Genomic DNA, 19,289 nt, shown 5'->3' on the forward strand with positions numbered 1-19,289 from the left:
CAGCCTGAGGTGTTCTTCAGTAAATTGGACTACCAGACAGGAGGACCTGAGGCCCCACCGTATTATTTTCGGTAAGTTAAATGTGTGTGTAAGCTAATCCGTAACTTAGGTCCTTAGGTGAGCACTCGGCTGTCGGGGAAACTTGTTTTGTAAAGTTCGTTTAGCTAACCCGTGCAGGTGAATGAATTTACCCTGACTAAAGAAATCAAGAGAAACGCACCGGGCTGCTCAGTGACTAACCACGGTTACTGTGCTTTTATTATGAGTATTATACTGTAAGAGCAACAGGCTGGACTCTGCTTCTGCTCTTGTGCAGAGCTGCTTATTAATAAGAAGCTCGGTATACAGACAAGGATAACACAGTACCCGGGCTAGAACGACAACTCCAGTTTGAGGCGCATGTCCTCCTGACATTTGGTGTTTGTGTTAACGATCCAATGGAAAAGCTTTGATGGGAGTGAGCTGTTCACTTGCACTATAGCACACAAAACGCTGCGCTGAGCACTGAGTGTTGCATCCGTGTACACACTGCATTGCTTCATATTTCACTCGTAAAGCAGGAAATGGGTGGAGCAGTTTATTAAAAGGGTAAACGTACATGGGTTTGATTGTACGGCCCAAACAGAGCTGGCACAGGTCTAACAAGCATGAAGGGACAAACTGAGTGTGACATAAGGAAATGCTTACATGTGTAATTATCTTGATTACTGGTGAAGGACTACGTCACATGTAATCAAACATGACTCATTACTTATAAAAACCCTTTAACTAAAAGTGTATCAGAAACTCTCCTCTACTGTTTACTCTGTTTATCACCCAACAGTGACCTCGACCCTCTTCAAGCTCCTCACTGCTCAGTTCGAGTCAGGACGGCTGAAAATCCTCAGTGTTTACTGGGTAAGTTGAACTGATCAGTGGGACACTCAGGGACAGAGACCATGATGCTTTGGGGCAGACCACAGAGGTTTTACCAGTCAGTACAGATTTCAAACACACCGCTACATACTACATTAAGGTCAGTGGATTAAGTGCACTGACCTTAATGTTGTATTTTTCTGGTTGCTAATACACTTGGATCCATTACAAACATACACATTGTTGTGGGATGTGTGAAGACTTTTTATGGCTTTGTTTTTTGTCCAAACAGCACAGAGGAAACTATTTCTAAGCCAAGAGGCTAAAATTCATGCATCAAATGATGCGCAGCAGATAAGACGGATGTAATCAAGCTTCCGATAGAAAGAACATAGTGAAGGACAAATAAAGTGTCTTTTTTCCTCATTGTTCTCTGTGTGGGCCTCCTACTTCCTCCCACAGTCCAAAGTCATGCAGTTAGTGGGGACAGGTTCATTGGGGCTCTAAATTTCCCACGGTGTGAATGTCTGTCTCTGTTTGCCCTGCGACAGACTGGCGACCTGTCCAGGGTGTGCCCCGCTTCTCATGACAGCCCCAAGCACTTTACATGTAATGTAAAGTGGACTTTTCTTTTGTTGCCACGTCCATGATTTAGAAAATGTTACACAGATGTTGTCCTGCTTCGCTGTGCTGAAGCGTGTGCTTCATGAAAAGTTTGAATAAGAAAATATCAGGTCAGTAACTGTTTTTGTTCCCTGTAGGTGAGGCTGTGACAGAGCTCTTTAAACTCTGCTGTAGGACTGAGTCTACAGAGGAGATTCCTGGAAGAGGAGACGCTGAAGATGAGGGCAAAGGTCAGGTTCCTGGCTTTACTTGTTGAGTGACCATACTGCATTCTGGAAACGTGCGTAGCTTACTGGGAGATCTGGGCATCTGTGCTGACCCAGGCCTCAGCAATTGAACAGAAACTCTTGGATGTGTTTGTCGTCTGTAGAAAACAGTGATATCAGCTCTGCTTTGTCCAAGCTGACCGAGCCAGCAGCAACTGTGCCCATTTCCAAACTGTCTGTCTCCAACATGGTGCACAGTGCCCGGAAGCACATTCGCCGCCATCGACGCATCGATGAGTCGCCCCTTAACACCGAGATACTCAATTCTGTCCTTCTGGTAAGAGTTAATCATGTAACCTGTTTAAAAGGCATTAACTAGTCGGACTTGACTGATACTTGACTGAGTTTTAATGGTTTCAGCTCATTTTATGAGGAAACTGATTCTGACAGAAGAGGTGTGGATCCCGTGTTAGGAGACGGTGAGCGTGATATTCAGAGCAGCAGAGACCTCGCAGCGTGTGGTAGTTTGACTCGTACTGATGTGGCTCCTCTGCTTCTTTTCACAAACAGTTTTTCCTTCCTGGTCACTGTTGAGCCCGTCACACTCAGAAGCTCGAGCTAAGACAGCCTTGAATCTTAAAACTACAGCCGTAATTGCATTTATGTCTTAGAGTGCTGGCCACAGATATTGATCCCATCTGACAGCAGCTCAGTAAAGCACAAGAGCGTCGTCTTAAACAGGATATCAGGCAGCGTTCTTATTTTTATTGTCTACTTCTGGTCACATCCTGCTTTTGCCACTGAGCGATCAGCATCCTGTGTTTTATCATGAAGTGCTGACTACGTGAGCTCCACTTGTTTAATTCTTCTAACATCTATAAAACAACAGAGTTTCTAAATGACAGACTTATTTATTTGTGTTTGTGTCTCTGTTTCCAGATGCTGCTGTGGAGAAGTCTGACTGTAAGAATAACACTCAGCTGTCCAACTCCAGTGGGACATCGGAGCAAGAGAAAACCTCTGATTATGTATGTTTGCCTCTTCACCACTCGCACACTCAAGGTTACACTCAGGTCAGGTCCAACATAAGTTTCAGAGTGAAGACGGGCTCAGTGCTGTCAGTACTTTGTCAGGATTTTTATTAGAATGTATTAAATTTGGTGTCCTGCTGTTTGATTTCATGCTGGTCTTTTCCCTCGTTGTAGAACCTTTTCCACCAGCTGAAGTCAGCCCCCAGTGACAGTCTGACCTACCGTCTGGCTCTGTGTGTGTGTCTGGTCAACTATTACTACGGTGGGCTGTTGGACACCTCTGGCAGGAGTTTGTCCTTGAGTTGCGTTACCGGTGGGAAAATAACCATCTTATTTGTGGGTGGGTACCTCACAGGCTCGTGCTGCTTTGATTTTAAAGATGTCACACATATTAACATTTTCCTTTTATAGCAGGTAAAATAAGTATTGAACACGTCAGCAGTTCTCTAAGCAAATATATTTCTAAAGGTGCTTTGATGTGAAATTATCACCAGATGTTGGTAACACAGGGACATTAAACACACAGACATTTATTTATTACTTTATACAAATGTTGGTGATGACAGTTCATGGCAGCTTCTGTATGGAGAAACCAGTCCCATCATTGCTCATGACTTTGACCCACTCACCACACAAACAGTCTATAAATCCCGAATGCTCCGTGGATCCTTCCCACAGATTCAGCTCAGGTGATTGGCTGGGCCGTTCCAGCAGCTTTACTTGATTCCTCTGAAACCAACAGTTTCCATTGGCTGTGTTTGTGATCATGGTCTTGCTGAAACATCCATCCTTGTTTCATCTTCATCATCCTGGTAGATGGCAGCAGATTTTAATCAACAATGTCTCCATTCATCCTTCCTGGAGTTAGATTTAATGGCTCAGTCCCTTTTGCAGCTTGTTATAAAGTTTTTATGCATAACTTTTCTAAGCAATCACACATTTTTTTGGGAACATCAAAATCATAATGCTCCCACCTCCAGTGTTGCTGTGGTGTTTTTGGGATGCAGCCACCCAAACACGGTGTGTTTACAGCATTCAGAGAGTTTTGCTCTTAACAAAGGCAGTCGCACTTTTCTCCTCTCCCTTAGCTTCCCTGCTTAGCCTCTTGTGTCCTTGTCTAGTCTCGTGTTTTTTGTATTACTTTTCCCTGGAACACTCTCTCACAGTCTGTTCTCTAAAACCTAAAAGAGGAATTATGGGTTGGATCAACTGCTCCCTGAATGCAATTGACACCCCTTTCTCAACGAGAAGTCTGGGCTCGGGTGAGCCTGAGTGCTGAAGATATCTACCTATTTGGAGCCATGATAACAGGGTTCTGGCTGATCGGAGCTGGCTTGGCCCTGACTTATCGAAGAATTAAGAAAGCGGAATCGGCTGTTCAAACCCCCACAAGGCTGCCCGCTGGGATTCAAACGATGGGAAGAGGCGTGAGTTTCTCAAAATGGGCTCATTGAACGCAGCATGGATAAGATCTTGGAGAAGCTCACTGCGGTCGTTGTTAACTTGTTATTTTCTGTTATACTGCGAGAGTACTGTTGCCCGCGAAGGGTTGTTGTTGGTGTGGAGAAAAATGGCGTAACAAATAAAGCGCTTGGAGTGAGACTACGACGTCGTGTCTTTGAGTTCTCAGAATCGGCTCTCTGAGCACAAGAATGACAACATCACGGAGCGCAAGTTTGATAACATCATGGAGAAGCTCACGGCTCTCCAACGGGAGATTGAGAGACCAGTGTCGGAGTGTTAGAACAGCTTTGAAATTCATATGAGCTGTTCGCACTAAAGTAAAAACCTCCATCACTTACGCGGATACCCCTTCGGCCCCAGCCGTGGGCTCAAGGCTGGGGCCGAATAACAACTCCCTGATAACGACTGTGTTTAGACTGTTCTTCCCACTCCATGCAAGGCCACCTGGGTTGGCTGGAAGACTGTTTACTTAGCCTGGCAGGGAGGAGGACACTGTCTCAGCTGAACTCTGGACACACACACACATACAGACACAGACATATATACACATGCAGATGTACACTCCTCCCCCTCCAAACGCCTTCGACGCTTATTCCCCTCCGATGCTGACGGTGGATCAAGGAGACCAGCGCACGCAGGCCCGGATGTACTGTCTACACTGGCTGTCTCTCACCCTTTACCCCCCCTGTTGTTTGTCATGTGTTTCTTTCATGTGCAGAGGTGTTTTTTTCTGTTCTCAAACTGATCTCCCTGTTGGAGCTCAGTCTGGGGGGAGTTATTTTTTTCTCCTTTCCTCATGTGGTGCATTTTCCATTGTTATACCTCTCTGACCTGTCTTCCCCATGTGATGTTTGTGTCATGTATGTATGGTCAGAAGGGTAAGATGGCGCTGGCAAAGGTCGGCAGCCTTAACCCAATTTCCATCGGGGTCAGCCTTCAGGATCAATAAAGTTTTATTGAATTGAATTAAATGACCAAACTATATTAAAGTTAAAGCGTATCATCATTCATTCGTCAAACTGAATAAAATAGCAATAAAATGGGGTGGCTGCAGCTCAGGCGGTAGAGCGGGTCGTCTACTGATCGGAAGGTTGGTGGTTCAATTCCTGGCTTCCCCCAGGCTGCATGCCAAATATCCTTGGGCAAGATACTAACCCCAAAATTGCTCTCCGATGCGTTCATCGGAGTGTGTGTGCGTGTGTGTGTGTGTGTGTGTGTGTGTGCGTGTGTGTGTGTGCGTGTGTGTGTGTGTGAGAGAGAGAATGTTACTTAGAAAGCACCTAGAAAAATGTGCTTGTGTGAATGGGTGAATGCACAAGTTGTGTAAAGCGCTTTGAGTGCTCAGAAGAGTAGAAAAGCGCTTTATAAGAACCAGTCCATTTACCATTTAACCAGAGGAGTATTGCACTGGTTGGATGGCAGCAGCCATGGAGGGAGGGTGTAATTGTCCCGTGTTATGCTGGTGTTTTGTATTAGATGTAAGCTTACATTTGGCAGCATTAGTGAACATTATACTGAATGTTACACAGGAGTGTCTCAGGTAGGAGGGAGGCTCACTCGCTCCATTCACTGAGCTTAGTGTTCAGTGATCGATGGTCCAGGGGAAAAGCTGTTTTCTTAGCCTGGCTGTCCTGTTTCTTGAACAGGTGCTGTCCAGGATGAGATGAGATTTGATTGGCTCTCCTGAGACAGCGAGTGCTGACCATGTCCTCCAGGGAAGGAAAGGGACAGGCACTATTCTTCTGTGCTGTCTTAATGACCCACCGAGCAGTTAGCATACCAAGCTGTTAGCAGTAGGTGGGGACACACTATGGTGCTGTGGTAAAAAAGCCACCAAGACTTTCTTCTCCAGATGGTTCCTCCTCCTCAGCATCCTGAGGTGGAGTCTTTGACTTTGGACCATGAGAGGTCCTCAGCTACGTGAGTCCCCAGGAACGAGGACACTCGCTGAACACAGTCTGCTTGATGTGGAGAGGAACGTGTTTCCCTCTGCTGAGGTCACATCTCCTTAGTTTTGATGGCGCCGAGCAGACGGTTGTGTTCATTGCAGCAGCCTGTCAGGTTTTTAACCTCCTGCCTGTTCGCCGTCTTCTCCACTGATGATTGTCGCATCATCAGCAAATGTAACGATGGTGTTAGAGGGGCAGGTAGGTGTGAACTCATGAGTGTACAGGAGAGCAGGCAAAGACGCCTGTGGATACTTTATGAATGCAGATGATAATATTCTGCCAGCGTTTCACAGACTTGTTCAGCAAACTTTAAACACACTTCACGCTTCTCTTTTTTTCTGTGGCTCTTGCGCACATATAGTTTTCTTTGAAACAGTCGTACCTGCTGATTCCAGGCCTTTCTGTGGCTCTTCATAACTGGGCCTTGACTCTTCTGATAATTCTTTTCACTGGTCTGTGTGAAATCTTGTGGGAAGCACCTGGTCGTGGCCCGTTTATGGTGAAATAATATTCTTTCCACTTTACCAAAAGTGCGCTGGAACCTTCAGTAGTTCTACTGTGACCACTGCCACCAGCATGTTTTGCAAAAGTCTTGAGAGAGCTCGTTGTTTTTACCCGTCATGAGACGTTTCTTGTGTGAAACCTGAATAATGAGACCATCAGTTGGGACTGAACCAGCTGATATTTGATATTAATTGGCGAGGTCTGTGACGAGTTACATGACTCTTTGGTGGCAGGACTCCTGGGCTGGAGGTGCGAGTCCCACTGAGTCTGTGGATGTTGTTGGACTGTCCTGGTTTCCCACCTCGGGATAAGCAGACTACAGTAGCGGTTTCCCTTTCTAAGAAGTGGGACTAGGGGCTGTGCTTGAACTTGGGAATGATACTCCAAAGCCTCCCTGGAAGTCTGTGACTGGGTCAGTTCGTTAGTTGAACCTGAGGTTGAGGATATATTTTCAGCCCTGCAGCTCCTCTGTCAGATGGTGACGGCATACAAAGTATCTGGTACCACTGTCCTCTGTGTGCTGCTGTTGGTCCGTGATAATGAAAAGTTGTTGTTCTCATTGAACTCTGTTATTGCTGCTTTATTCGTGGCCAACACTCAGCAGATATTGGCACCAGCCGATTTCAGTCGGGATCTCAAAGGACTTCATGGAAGAGCAGAACCTATTTGCAGACATTTGTGGGACCTTGTTAGACTGTTGACTTGGACACAGACAGAAGACAGAAACACATTTTGAGACCAGAGGAGATGGATCTGTCAGAGCGGGGGCCCCCAGGCTGTGGAGTGCTTTGCCTCCATCATTATGTTGCCTTGATTGCATTTATTTTTATAAACAGCAGCTTGAGACTCATTTATTTAGCCTGGCTTTGAACTAGATTTGTGCTGTTTCATATTATTGTGAAGCACTCTGTGGTTCTTATCCTGTGCCATATAAATAAAGTCAAATGCTGGATGTCTGTACTTTGTCCAGCTTCAGCTGTCCAGCTTCAGCTGTCCAGCTGAGCAGACACTTTAGAATCAGGCTTTGGTGTTGTTGTCAGTCATGTTGGATCTCCGTCCGTCTCTAATAACAGACAAATGACCAAAATGTAAAAATCCAAGTACATAATACCAGGCACAAAAGCCCCTGCAGTGTTTGTGCCGTGCTCTAACTAAAACTTTGCTTGAAATTGTTTAAGCAGTATTTGTTTCTCTGTTAACACACTGGTGTTCACTCATATCCATCTCTGTGCTTCCTAATCTGCAGGCTGGCAGGTGCAGCTCCTGATCTTCGCTGTTGTCTTTTGCATCAGAAGTTCCAGGTAGCCACACAAAGTGCACAAAGATCAAGGACTAATCGAACGATTTAAAAGACAAAAAACAACATCATGCACATTTGTAGACTTGCAACTTTAATTCCAGTGGTTTATCAAAAGTGTTGTGTTAACTTTGATAATTGGAACGATGTTTAGGTGATAAAGAGAAAAATGAATTCTGAGAGCTGATGCTCAGTGTGATACAGCATCTTCAAACTCCCAAACACCTGTTTATGTCGTGTTGTCTGTTGAACACAAGTAGCAGTGTTATGTTTCCATGTGTGAAAAGAGTTTTTGTTCCTGGACAGATGCTGAATTGTTGTATCGAAAGGAAGAAGGCCAGAGATGAATCTCACAAGGTACCCGAGGGGAAAGAAAAGGAACACAGGGTCTCAGGTACCTGCCAGAAGAGCCGCCAAGGACCAGAGTGTGCAACCAGTGCTTCCAGTTCAACAAGAGAGATGTCTCAAGGAAAATCCTGGGAGTCGTGGAGTGACAGCGAGGAGGAATTCTTCGAGTGCCTGAGTGACCAGGGCGAGACTGAGGCGACACAAGCTGAGGGCAGAGCTGAGGGCAGGCTGCACCCCTACAACAACATGACTCAGCTCAACTCTGCAGAGCCTCTCTATGTTCACAGGTCACCACACAGGTCAGAGTCACTGCCTCACTGTGCAAACACATCATATGCTGTTATTTATTCCAAATACAGCATGTTGAAAATAATAGTCGGGGTCACACGGGGTGGAGCCTATCCCATACCATAGGGCGAGAGGCGGGGTTCACCCTGGACAGGTCGCCAGTCGCAGGGCGAACACAGAGAGACAGACAAACATTTAACCCAGGGGTGGGCAACTCCAGGCCTCGAGGGCCGGCGTCCTGCAGATCTCACCCTGTGTCAACACACCTGAATCAGATGGTTAGTTCAGCCTCTGGAGAACTTCCACGATAAGGATAAGCTTTATTTGTTGGTTGCCTGCAACTGAGATGACCTAATCGACCATACATACAATGTACAAACTTAACATTGGGGATACAGGTCAGGCTAACTAGCAACAAAGGATAGCCCTAACCCAAGACACGTTGAGGAGGTCGTTTAGCCATTTAAATCAGCTGTGTTGGATCAAGGACGCATCTAAAACCTGCAGGACACCGGCCCTCGAGGCCTGGAGTTGGACACCTCTGATTTATGCTCTCATTCACACCTGTGGGCAGTTCAGAGTCAGAGTTAACCCAACCCCACTCGCTCCATGTTCAAAGACGTGCAGCTAATAATTAGAACTAAAAGAAAGCGGTTGTAACAGTACAGAGGCGGCCTTTGTGTGACAAAACCATGAAAGCAGATCTCATATAAGTGGTTCACAGAAATGTCATTAAGCTCAGCTGAAGCTGACTGAGTCTGATATCTGTGCATCATGTTTCATTTTCAGGAACCTGCTCCAATGACAGAGGACCTGTTAGCAGAGCAGTCAGAGGTACTGACCAAACTGGGCACATCAGCTGAAGGTACCCACCTGCGTGCTCGGATGCAGAGTGCCTGTCTGCTATCTGACATGGAGTCCTTCAAAGTGAGTCGGACACACTCTGGGTCAGCTGTCTCCTAAGTTTCTTAGTGCTTCCTGTCTAGCATCCACACTTAGACGGACACATCGGAGAGCAGCTTGGGGTTAGTATCTTGGCTAAGGATACTTGGCCTGCAGACTGGAGGAACCAGGGATTGAACCACGACCTTCTGATCAGTAGATGACCTGCTAATGAGCTACAGCCACCCGTTAGCCTTCAGCATTAGCCACATGTTGTGGAAGTTTTCCATTAAATAAAGCCTGCAGACGAGCGGTAGCTAACATTCTTTAATCAAAACAAAGAACAGAAAACCAAGCTTGGTGGAGAGCCTGCATGATCGCGGGGCAGACGGTCAGCAGAGTCTCCCTGAGCCTAGCGTGGCTCTCAGTTAAAAACCTTCTTCAGGAACAAAAGGCAGTGCACAGCTGTTTCACACCTTAAGGTCCACACTCCCTCGCTGCCTCCCAGAGTCCTCGAAGAGACAAAAGATTCTTCCTGTGGAGTTCTGCTTCCCCCCAACTTCCTTACTAGACCCCCACCATCTGTCTAACTGCATGAGTGTGAGACATGCTAAAATCCAGTGGCACCAAGGCATCATACAATAACATAATATGAATAATACATAAATAAAATAAATTCTTATACACACATTAGCGTCAGTGTGCCCTCGAGTTGCTACATGTCTGCTAGTTTTACTGTTCAGGATGTTTTGTGTGTGTGTGTGAACTGCCTGCAGTGAACATAACTGTGCAGACACACACACACACACACAGTAGTCACAGAGAGTACCGCTGTGGTAGGGTGACCATAAAGAGGACACTGGGCCCAGTCATGAAGAACTTTAATAATACTGTTAGCTTAAAGAAAACGACGTCTTCTCTGTGCAGTTAATGATGAATTAATAAAAAAATGTCATGTAGGCTTTTACAAGTAAACTAGTGTGAAATAAGAGGACTGTTGATCAGCCTACGCTGTGGAAAGCTGTGACTCTGTCACTGACAGTGTGGCATGATGGATGCAGTCATGCTGGGAGAAGCTACGTGAGTGCAGAAACCTCTGATCACCAGACGATCACGTGGTCGTCAGTTTTCAAACAGCTCATTGCAGTTTTATAAATCATCTTCAGAGGTTATTTGAACCTTGTCTTTGCAGAGACCTGCAGATCTGAGGCAGTAATGCAGTGATAATGACCAGCACACAGTGTAAGTCATGCTGCAGCTGCCCTGAATCTACAGTGTTGGTTATTCCCACCATGTCTCTATGTTTCTGATCCAGTGTGGACGAGCTCTTTATTCAGTCTGAACTGGTTTTAATACTAAAATACAATTGATTTGTTATTCATAGATTTTCAGATTTACTCTTACACAAAAAAGTAAAACATTTTTGTTGCCAGATCACACGTATTTACTTCCAGTCCTGAACAGAAGGAAATCGTTTTGATGCCTAAATGACATTTTATGTTCAGTGACAGCCTGGTGTGCTTGGGTCCATGAATGCAGTGGTGTCGTGAGTGGGCCCTGCTCGAGTCGTCAGTGCCAGTATGAGGTGTCAGTGAATATATTTACACATTACTTCATTTAAAGTACGAGTTTGTGTCTCTGTCCACAGGCAGCCAACCCCGGCTGTGTCCTGGAGGATTTTGTGCGCTGGTATTCACCTCGGGATTACGTAGAAGAGGAAGTGGTCGATGAGAAGGGCAACACGATGGTGACGGGGACACTCAGTCCCAGGATGAAGATCCCAGGCAACATGTGGGTGGAGGCTTGGGAGACTGCCAGGGTCACACCTGCACGACGCCAAAAAAGACTTTTTGATGACACCAAGGAGGCCGAGAAGGTCTGAAGCAGGTCGTTCGTTTTGCCACATGCGTGTTTTAAGCCAAACGTGTTTACTAAGTGGATCACAAAGTGTTTTCATGAATGTTTCTGCTGATTTTCAGGATCCGCTTCTGCCATGGGGCCGTTTTGGCTCATGTATGTTGGAGAAGTCAGTTTAACACAGATCTGTGCTCACAGACATGTTGAAGCATTTTCACATGTTGATGAAAAAGGATCTGATGCTGTCACACACGATGTTTAACTGACACACAGCAGCTCTCTGTGGTGTGATGGTGTTAAATGAAGAACAACTTTAAACCAGCTTCTATTAATGATCCGGTCGGCTTTATGGGAAAGGGACAAACAGTAACTGGGGTTAGTTGTTTCCTCACCCAAAGAGGGTCCTGGATTTGGACCCGGGCAGGTCCCTGCCAAGCGTTTGCATGTTCTTCCTGCACATATGAAAGCAGAGCTCGGCGCTCCAGTTTGCACCATCACTGAAAATGTTGCCTGTCTTTTAAAGACATTGTTTATCCAAAAAGAGAAAGTTAAAAATAATGCAGCACGGTGGTTAGCGCTGTTGCAGCACAGCAAGAAGGTCCTGAGTTCAATTCCACCATCAGGTCTTTCTGTGTGGAGTTTGCATGTTCTCCCCGTGTCTGCGTGGTTTCTCTCCGGGTACTCCGGCTTCCTCCCACCGTCCAAAGACATGCAGCTTGTGGGGATAGGTTAATTGGATAATCCAAATTGCCACTAGGTGTGAATGTGCGAGTGAATGTGAGTGTGAATGGTTGTCTGACCCTATGTGTTAGCCCTGCGACAGACTGGCGACCTGTCCAGGGTGTACCCCGCCTTTCGACAGCTGGGATAGGCTCCAGCGCCCCCCGCGACCCTGAAAAAGATAAGCGGAAGCCAGTGGATGGATGGATAAAAATAATGCTCACTGATAGTCTTATGACAGATTTAAAGATCTGGGTATGACTGGTCCCTCTGTGAATAACCATCATAGAGAAAGGTCACCGTTTATCTGGAGTCTTCTTCAGAGGCAGCCTGTTGGCTGTGCAAAAATATTCTGTTGATCTGAAAGAGCAAAAGGAAAACAGAAGCCAGGCAAACTAAACTTTTTGGGGGTTTGTCTTTAGGTTCTGCACTACATGGCGATGCAGAAACCTGCAGACCTGGCCCGTCACCTCCTGCCCTGTATACTTCATGCAACTATTCTGAAGTTGAAGGAAGAAGGTAAGTCCTCACTGTTTGGTTGAGAAACACGTTTATATGAAATAAAATCAGGGAAAATAACTCTGAGCCCACAGCAGGTAAATTACAGTCAGACCGAAATACAAAAAACTAAAGATATTAAAATAAGTACTAAGAAAATGACATGCAACCCGAGCTGTTAATGGAGAAAAAAACCCAGAAGCTGCATGAATAAAAAAGTAGAAATCTTGGACGCTGCCAGCACAATGAACAGGCTTTTGACGGGGCTCGCACACAAACACAAAGCAGAGGATGAAGCATCACCAAATATGTTTCCAAACCAAAGAAGATAAGATGAAGCATACCTGCGCAGCGGTGGGTGATGAGGAGAGGCCGCAGCGAGTCTGTCTTAAAGTGCAAGTTTGTGACAGTTTAAAGCTTAACAAGCTAAGACGCCAAACATCCAGAGCACAAAGACAAGTCAGAGGGCTTTTTCAGACACACACTTCTAAACTGTCGTGCTCAACAGTGTCTCTGCTAAAACTGCATCTGTGCTCTGCTCCTGTCAAGTTGCCTATCGAGTGCTTAATGATAAGGTGCATGGTAGCTGCTTTCCTCTGCAGGTGGATGAAGCCACTGATAGTGACAAAGGAATGACTTCTCTGCAGACAGGCTCCTGGCAGAGCCACTGCAGAGGAACTCTTTACAATCACTGACTGTGAAACGTGAGGACTGTGTGGGGATGTGCAGACGGGGGCGCGACGGCTGGGAAACGAGGAGGGCTGCAAGTGGACGCACTGTATGATACACGCTGGCGTCTAGACAGCTCAGTCCTGAGCTGAGCGATGTAATGACTGATTGCATCGACACAGTCATTACATCAAAATACAACCCCTTTTTTTCGGCACTGAAACGAAACAGGCTCCGCCCACACAGCCGTTCTGTATCACAGCTGTGATGCAAAAAGATTTGGGCACCACTGGTATAGAGTGACTGGAACCCAGAACCTGGAAGTGTCCAGTGATGTGAGGGTAAAGGACGTCTCACTGTGTACTTTGGTGCACAGATGAGTTTGTGGTCGGTTCAGTGAATGCAGCCCATGAGCTGCAGAAAAAGCCCAAATCCTGAGCCCCCCAAGATTTGGGCTCAAGATGTGTTCTGCACTGCAGGCCCTTGGACTCCATCAGGGTTTGGGCCAGTTTTGAGCTCTTATAAGTATCAGAGATGGACACGTGATATTTTCAGGGCTGCGTAGGCATGATGGGTAGAACATGACCCTGGTGTTAAAATGCAGGTAAATGTGATTTAGTTTGTTTACTCTAACTAGCTACCCAACCCTCACTGTGAAAGGAGCCTGGAAAGTTTCCCCAACATGAATTTCTTTCAGTCAAGTTTTCTCCAGTAATGATCAGAAATCAGATAAAACCCACTCTTTATTTTATTCTACACACAATAAATTGATAATTAATCCAGGATACAGAAAAGTCTAGATTTCGTCTTCAGACTGTCACATCTGGAGCAGGGCATAATTTGATTTGGTTTTTAGAAGAAGCTAAAGATCTTTCAGTCGTGTTGCTGTTGTTCCCTGACACCTGCAGTGCAACCATCAATTTAGCTAATGAGAGTTCACGTATAATTATAACAGGTCTTAGTTTCTGGATCGTCTCTAAGTTGACGGTATACTGCTAAGACCAGTTCTGAGTCTAGAGACAGCCAATGAGAGACACTAGTAAGGACATCACTGAGGAGAGTTTTCAGTACTTTGGAGAAACCTCAATCAGCTAACGTCCTGCTGTGATACTCAGACCTTTTCTCTAATTAAACCAGAAAGCTAGTTTTCATTTATTCTGTAATATCCCAGAATGTTTCAGCAGGTCAGAAATGCTTTGGTGCCTATCCAGGTTGTATGCAAATTAATTCTGATTAAGTCTGGACTACAAAATACAAAACATAGCTTGGACACAACAATAATGTCCTCGTTTCACTTCTTTAAAAAATGTATTTTGATCTTATGACACTTACTAAAAGCTTTACTTCCAGAGGTTGACAGAGACGCTCCGTGCTGATAACACGTGAATGTGTGAAGGTTTGTATCATATCTATCTAATAGACTCCAGTTTGTGCATGTAAATGGAGAGTCCTCTTCACACACTGCGGTTAATTATGGAGTTCCACAGGGTTCAGTGCTAGGACCAATTCTGTTTACATTATACATGCTTCCCTTAGGCAGCATCATTAGAAGACATAGCATACATTTACACTGCTATGCAGATGACACCCAGCTCTATCTGTCCATGAAGCCAGATAACACACACCAATGAGTTAAACTGCAGGAATGTCTTAAAGACACAAAGACCTGGATGGCCGCTAACTTTCTGCTTCTTAATTCAGATCAAACTGAGGTTATTGTACTCGGTTATTGCAGATGGCCCCGCCCCTCCCTGAGCCTGGCTCTGCTGAAGGTTTCTTCCTGTTTAAAGGGAGTTTTTCCTTGTGCCAAAGCACATGTGGGTATATTCCTGGACAAAAGGCCTAGTTTCTATTTGCAGATGTGTTCTGTGATCCTCTGAAATAGCTGGATTAATTAACTCCAATAATAATCCATCAAGACTTTGTGGATATGTTTTAATCTCTGTAAAGATTATTATAAAATGTTGTGAAGGTTTTGATTATTTCAAAAGGATCTGTATTAGTGAGATAATAGTTTGCAGGTTTACTCGATTTTAGGCTTTTTCTCATGTTAACAGTAATTGAGGTTACAAACGTGGCAGGTCTTTCTTTTAATCACAGCTTTCTGTCACTCTGGAAACACTGTCATTTCTTCTCTTTCAGAGTCTGCTGAAGATATTCCATCAGTGCAAAAAACCATTCAGCAAGCTACAGTTCAAGCGAGCAAGCTCCTGCAGTCCCCAAACCAGGACTACAAGAAGTTAGAGGTCAGTGAAAACTCGACCGGACTTTCCACAAATAATTCAGTTTAAAAGAAAGTATCATTAGATTCACCCAAAAAAGTTTTGTTTTTAATACATTATTGATTGATTGTTAACTGTGTTTTTGTTGTAGTTGAGTATGTGCTGTACATGAGGTGTACGTAGACTGGACAGTGTGCTCCATGGCTGAGAACTTGGCTGATAATTATTATGGCCATTGATGGTTGAACCATGAAAACAGGGGTGTGGTGCAGTGGGATTGTAGAGGGAGCTGGAGTAACAAACTCCAGTGCTTCCTCAGTGATTTTTTCTAAACCTAGGTAATTCCTTCGGCTGTTCCCACCTGGGCTCAAAGCTTTTATACTCTGCTGATATCGGATGTGTTTATCAGTGATCGAAAACAGAGACTGAGATTGTTATTATTGAGTTTGATCACATGTTAGGTGCATTAAACACCTGCTTTAATACTGTCCTAAAGTCTGAGAACAATCATCACTTCTTCACATATAAAAATGTTCTTCTCACTAGCACTCAGTATCCATACAGCCCCTTTTCTTTGAATGTCACTGTACAGCTGCACAGCTAAACCCCACCATGTTAGTTTTCCTTGATTGGACAGTCTTGTTGTGTAAAAGTATTCTTGGCTTTCTCAAAGTACATTTAAGTATGCCATGTATCCACTGTGACTCCAAACACGCCTTTTACACCCCGAGACTCAGCCTATGACGTTCCACGTAGGAAAAACCACGTATGTGTATAAATGTGACAGTCTTGCGGTCTCATGCTGTCAGGATTGAGCAGACAGTTGTTCTTGTCCTGTGTGCAGGATTTCATTAACCAGCTGCTGAGCATGGAGACAGTCATCACTCAAGCTCGCTCGCTCAAGGCCAAGTTCTCCGTTCCTGAGGACGACAGCGGAGAGGCTGCTGATGAACTGAAGAAGTGAGTCGCAGAGTTTGAGCTGCGCTCACTGACAGCTTTGTTTGTGCTGTTGGTAACATGTAACCGTCTTCACCGTCACTACAGATAGTTAGTCAGTAACAGGTTGTCACGATGAATCTGTTAACGTTTCACAAAGACGGCGTCTGAAGGATCACAGTCAGTTCACACGTTTCTTTCTCGCTCATGTTGGTGGTCTTATTTTATAGTTTTGGTGTCTTCAGGTTTCACATGTTTTTATTTAAGTGTTTTGTTTTGTGGGAATATTGTAACATTTTCCACATTGTGTGTTGTCTCTAGGTTTGTGAGCTCCCTGCTGGAGGAACCAGAGGTGGTAGTGACAGGAGCAGGCCAGGGCCTGGCTGGCAGTATAATCCACAGACTCTTCATCAGTGCTCAGAGGGTAACTCTCACTCTGCCTCCGTGTCCTTCCCACGTCTTGCTGTCAGTTTCATGTATACAGTCATGTATTTGTCATCTATAGAGACATCTTTAGAGGTACACACACACACCACACTTATTCAATATCAGCATCAAGAATAGGTCGGTGTCCCGGTCCTAGAACAAGACATGAAGTCAGCGCTGTTTTATTTATATATACTTCATGTGGATGAAACTGGAAGGACGTGGTCAGCACTGATGTAAAGACGCGGTGTTTTCTGTCAGTGTCAGGAGAGTCTGCTCTATTGTAACGTTGTTTCGTCCTGAAACACACAATTGCTGCTGCTGTGCTGTGAAGCACGTTCAGAGCTATAAGAACCAGTCTGTTTAACTATCAATGAAAAATGAAGAATTATCAGTTTGACTGTGTGACAATTCTGCAGGAACAAAGTTGTGCAGCTCTCTCCACAGTGGAGCAGATCTCATCTCCTTCCTGTCTTTGACGCTTCTTTTTCTCTTTCTGCAGTAACAACTATTAATGTGCATTTGTATATGTTTACAGTGTTAGCAGAAACAAAGCTTTGGTGGCCGTGACTCCAGAGATGGAGCCGAGTATCTAATCGAATCATCGGTTTGTTCTTTAAGCCTTAAAAGTGTCCATGTGCTCCACACTGGATCCCAGATTGACTCTGATGCATCAACTGGAACATGAATCCAAAATCCTGCTCCTCACATTCAAGGTCTTAAATAATCAGGCCCCATCTTATCTTAATGACCTTGTAGTACCATATCACCCTATTAGAGCACTTCGCTCTCGCTCTGCAGGCCTACTTGTTGTTCCTAGAGTGTTTAAAAGTAGAATGGGAGGCAGAGCCTTCAGTTTTCAGGCCCCTCTTCTGTGGAACCAGCTTCCAGTTTGGATTCAGGAGACAGACAAAACTTTCCTCTTTGATAAAGCACATAGTTAGGGTTGGATCAGCAACCTTAATTAGTCTGCAATAGACCCTGTGCACGAGAAAATGCTAACTTCCTGTTTTAAGATCGGATGCAGGGTTGTACATTTCCGGTAGCTTTACTTTGCGGTCAATTGCTGCTGCAAAGATGGACTCCAAAATCATGTCCAAAATATGAGAACAGAAAGATGGCGTTAAGTTACAAAGAGCAGAAGGTGGGAACACTCACCACTGCTGTGTCATAAAAAAAATCAAATTATCAGTTTTGACGTTTGAAGCGTGCAGATCGATTGGTGGTTTACATCACTCAACACAAGCAGAACTGCATTACAGAATCAGAAGCACATCTCTGTATAGTGACAGTTCTTATGATTTAAACAGCATTCAAACTACAGGTGAACAACAGTCAAAGGTTTCCCTGCTAGTCAAGTACACACCTACACAGCATGTCAACAAACCGTGGTAAGGGTCTCTATGCATGAGTATTTACGAAGGGTATGTTGTGACGTACCTTCAAAATTACAGCGGTCCCTCGCTATAACGCGGCCTCGCTGGTTCGCACATTTTTTTTTGTGCAAGTTTGCATGCGCACAGCGCTTTGTGTTCTGCGTCCTGATTGGCTGCAGACTATTGTTGATCTCCTCCGTGCCGTCTCTCCTGTACAGTACAGAATCGCTGATTCATTGATTCATTAATGATTCACTGATGTTGAATTATCTCTCAGCTGCTCTGTTCTCATGTGCTGGACCTGAAAACACGGTTTGATCTTTGGTTTCTGTAATACTGGACTTATTTGTCTACGAAGGTTTGAGCTTTGAGAGCTTAAACAGGAGAGAAACGTGTGAAAATGTTCATGTCGGTCTGAGTGTATAAAGTGTGTAGTGACGGGTTTTACCTTAAAACATCTATAATAATTGTAAAAAATAAAGTTGGCTACTTCAGATTTCACCAATCGCAGGTTATTTTTAGAACGTAACTCCCGCGATAAACGAGGGAGCGCTGTATACAGATACTGAGAAGTATAAAATTTGAATCCTGTCTCTCTCTGAGGCGCGGGGGGAAAAATATCGACAAGTCGATCAACATCATCTACAGATACATTCGACATCTCGAGAAATGTAAATCGCCACTTGATTCGTCCATTTGGTTGAAAAACCCGACCATGAACAAGGAGCGAATATCACACCAGAAACTAAGCGCTATGCGCCGGAAGTAGCATATGCTAAGGCGCACAGGTCTAAGTTATAGGTCTAAGTTCCCCATAATGCACTGGGTGTTTCTTCTTCACTCAACATGTGTTAGTAGACCTCTCTGCATTCAGTCCGTCTGCCCCTCATCTATCGATGGATGTTTGTTAGAGGCTTTGGTTCCCACTGTCGCTCACAGACGGTCACCTAATGTTTCCTGTGTAACTGCAGGGTCTTTGCCTTATAACATAGAAGCAGCTTGAGGTAACTGTTGTTGTGATGCTGTGTGTGTGTAATAAAGCTCCCTTACTGACAGTGGGTCACCACAGCTTGTAGCTCCATGTATTTGATGCGGCACGTTTGCCCTCGCTGACACAACCTTAAAGGGATTTGTGTG

At 44.9% G+C, this 19,289-nt stretch overlaps 1 protein-coding gene and 1 pseudogene across 2 annotated transcripts in view; both read left to right on the plus strand.

Annotated features, from left to right (window-relative positions):
- The window catches only part of LOC146712356 (rab3 GTPase-activating protein catalytic subunit-like), a 19,887-nt pseudogene continuing 598 nt past the window's right edge, over positions 1-19,289 (plus strand). The window contains exons 1-15 of the transcript XR_014915934.1: positions 1-71; positions 824-897; positions 1,617-1,709; positions 1,850-2,022; positions 2,591-2,713; positions 2,891-3,056; positions 7,880-7,934; positions 8,237-8,565; positions 9,230-9,236; positions 9,356-9,493; positions 11,097-11,324; positions 12,448-12,544; positions 15,335-15,438; positions 16,259-16,374; positions 16,672-16,774. The product of XR_014915934.1 is annotated as a rab3 GTPase-activating protein catalytic subunit-like (transcript). The remainder of the gene's footprint in view (positions 72-823; positions 898-1,616; positions 1,710-1,849; positions 2,023-2,590; positions 2,714-2,890; positions 3,057-7,879; positions 7,935-8,236; positions 8,566-9,229; positions 9,237-9,355; positions 9,494-11,096; positions 11,325-12,447; positions 12,545-15,334; positions 15,439-16,258; positions 16,375-16,671; positions 16,775-19,289) is intronic.
- Positions 16,713-19,289, plus strand: part of LOC146712357 (kinesin-like protein KIF1C) — a 26,911-nt gene continuing 24,334 nt past the window's right edge. The window contains 1 exon segment of the mRNA XM_085436294.1: positions 16,713-16,774. The gene's annotated coding sequence lies outside the window, so the exon portion shown is untranslated.

Source organism: Copadichromis virginalis, linkage group LG3 (assembly GCF_057382275.1).
Source record: "Copadichromis virginalis isolate Kocher_CV1m ecotype Utaka linkage group LG3, C_Virginalis_male_GT1.1, whole genome shotgun sequence".
Classification (NCBI taxonomy): Eukaryota; Metazoa; Chordata; class Actinopteri; order Cichliformes; family Cichlidae; genus Copadichromis; species Copadichromis virginalis.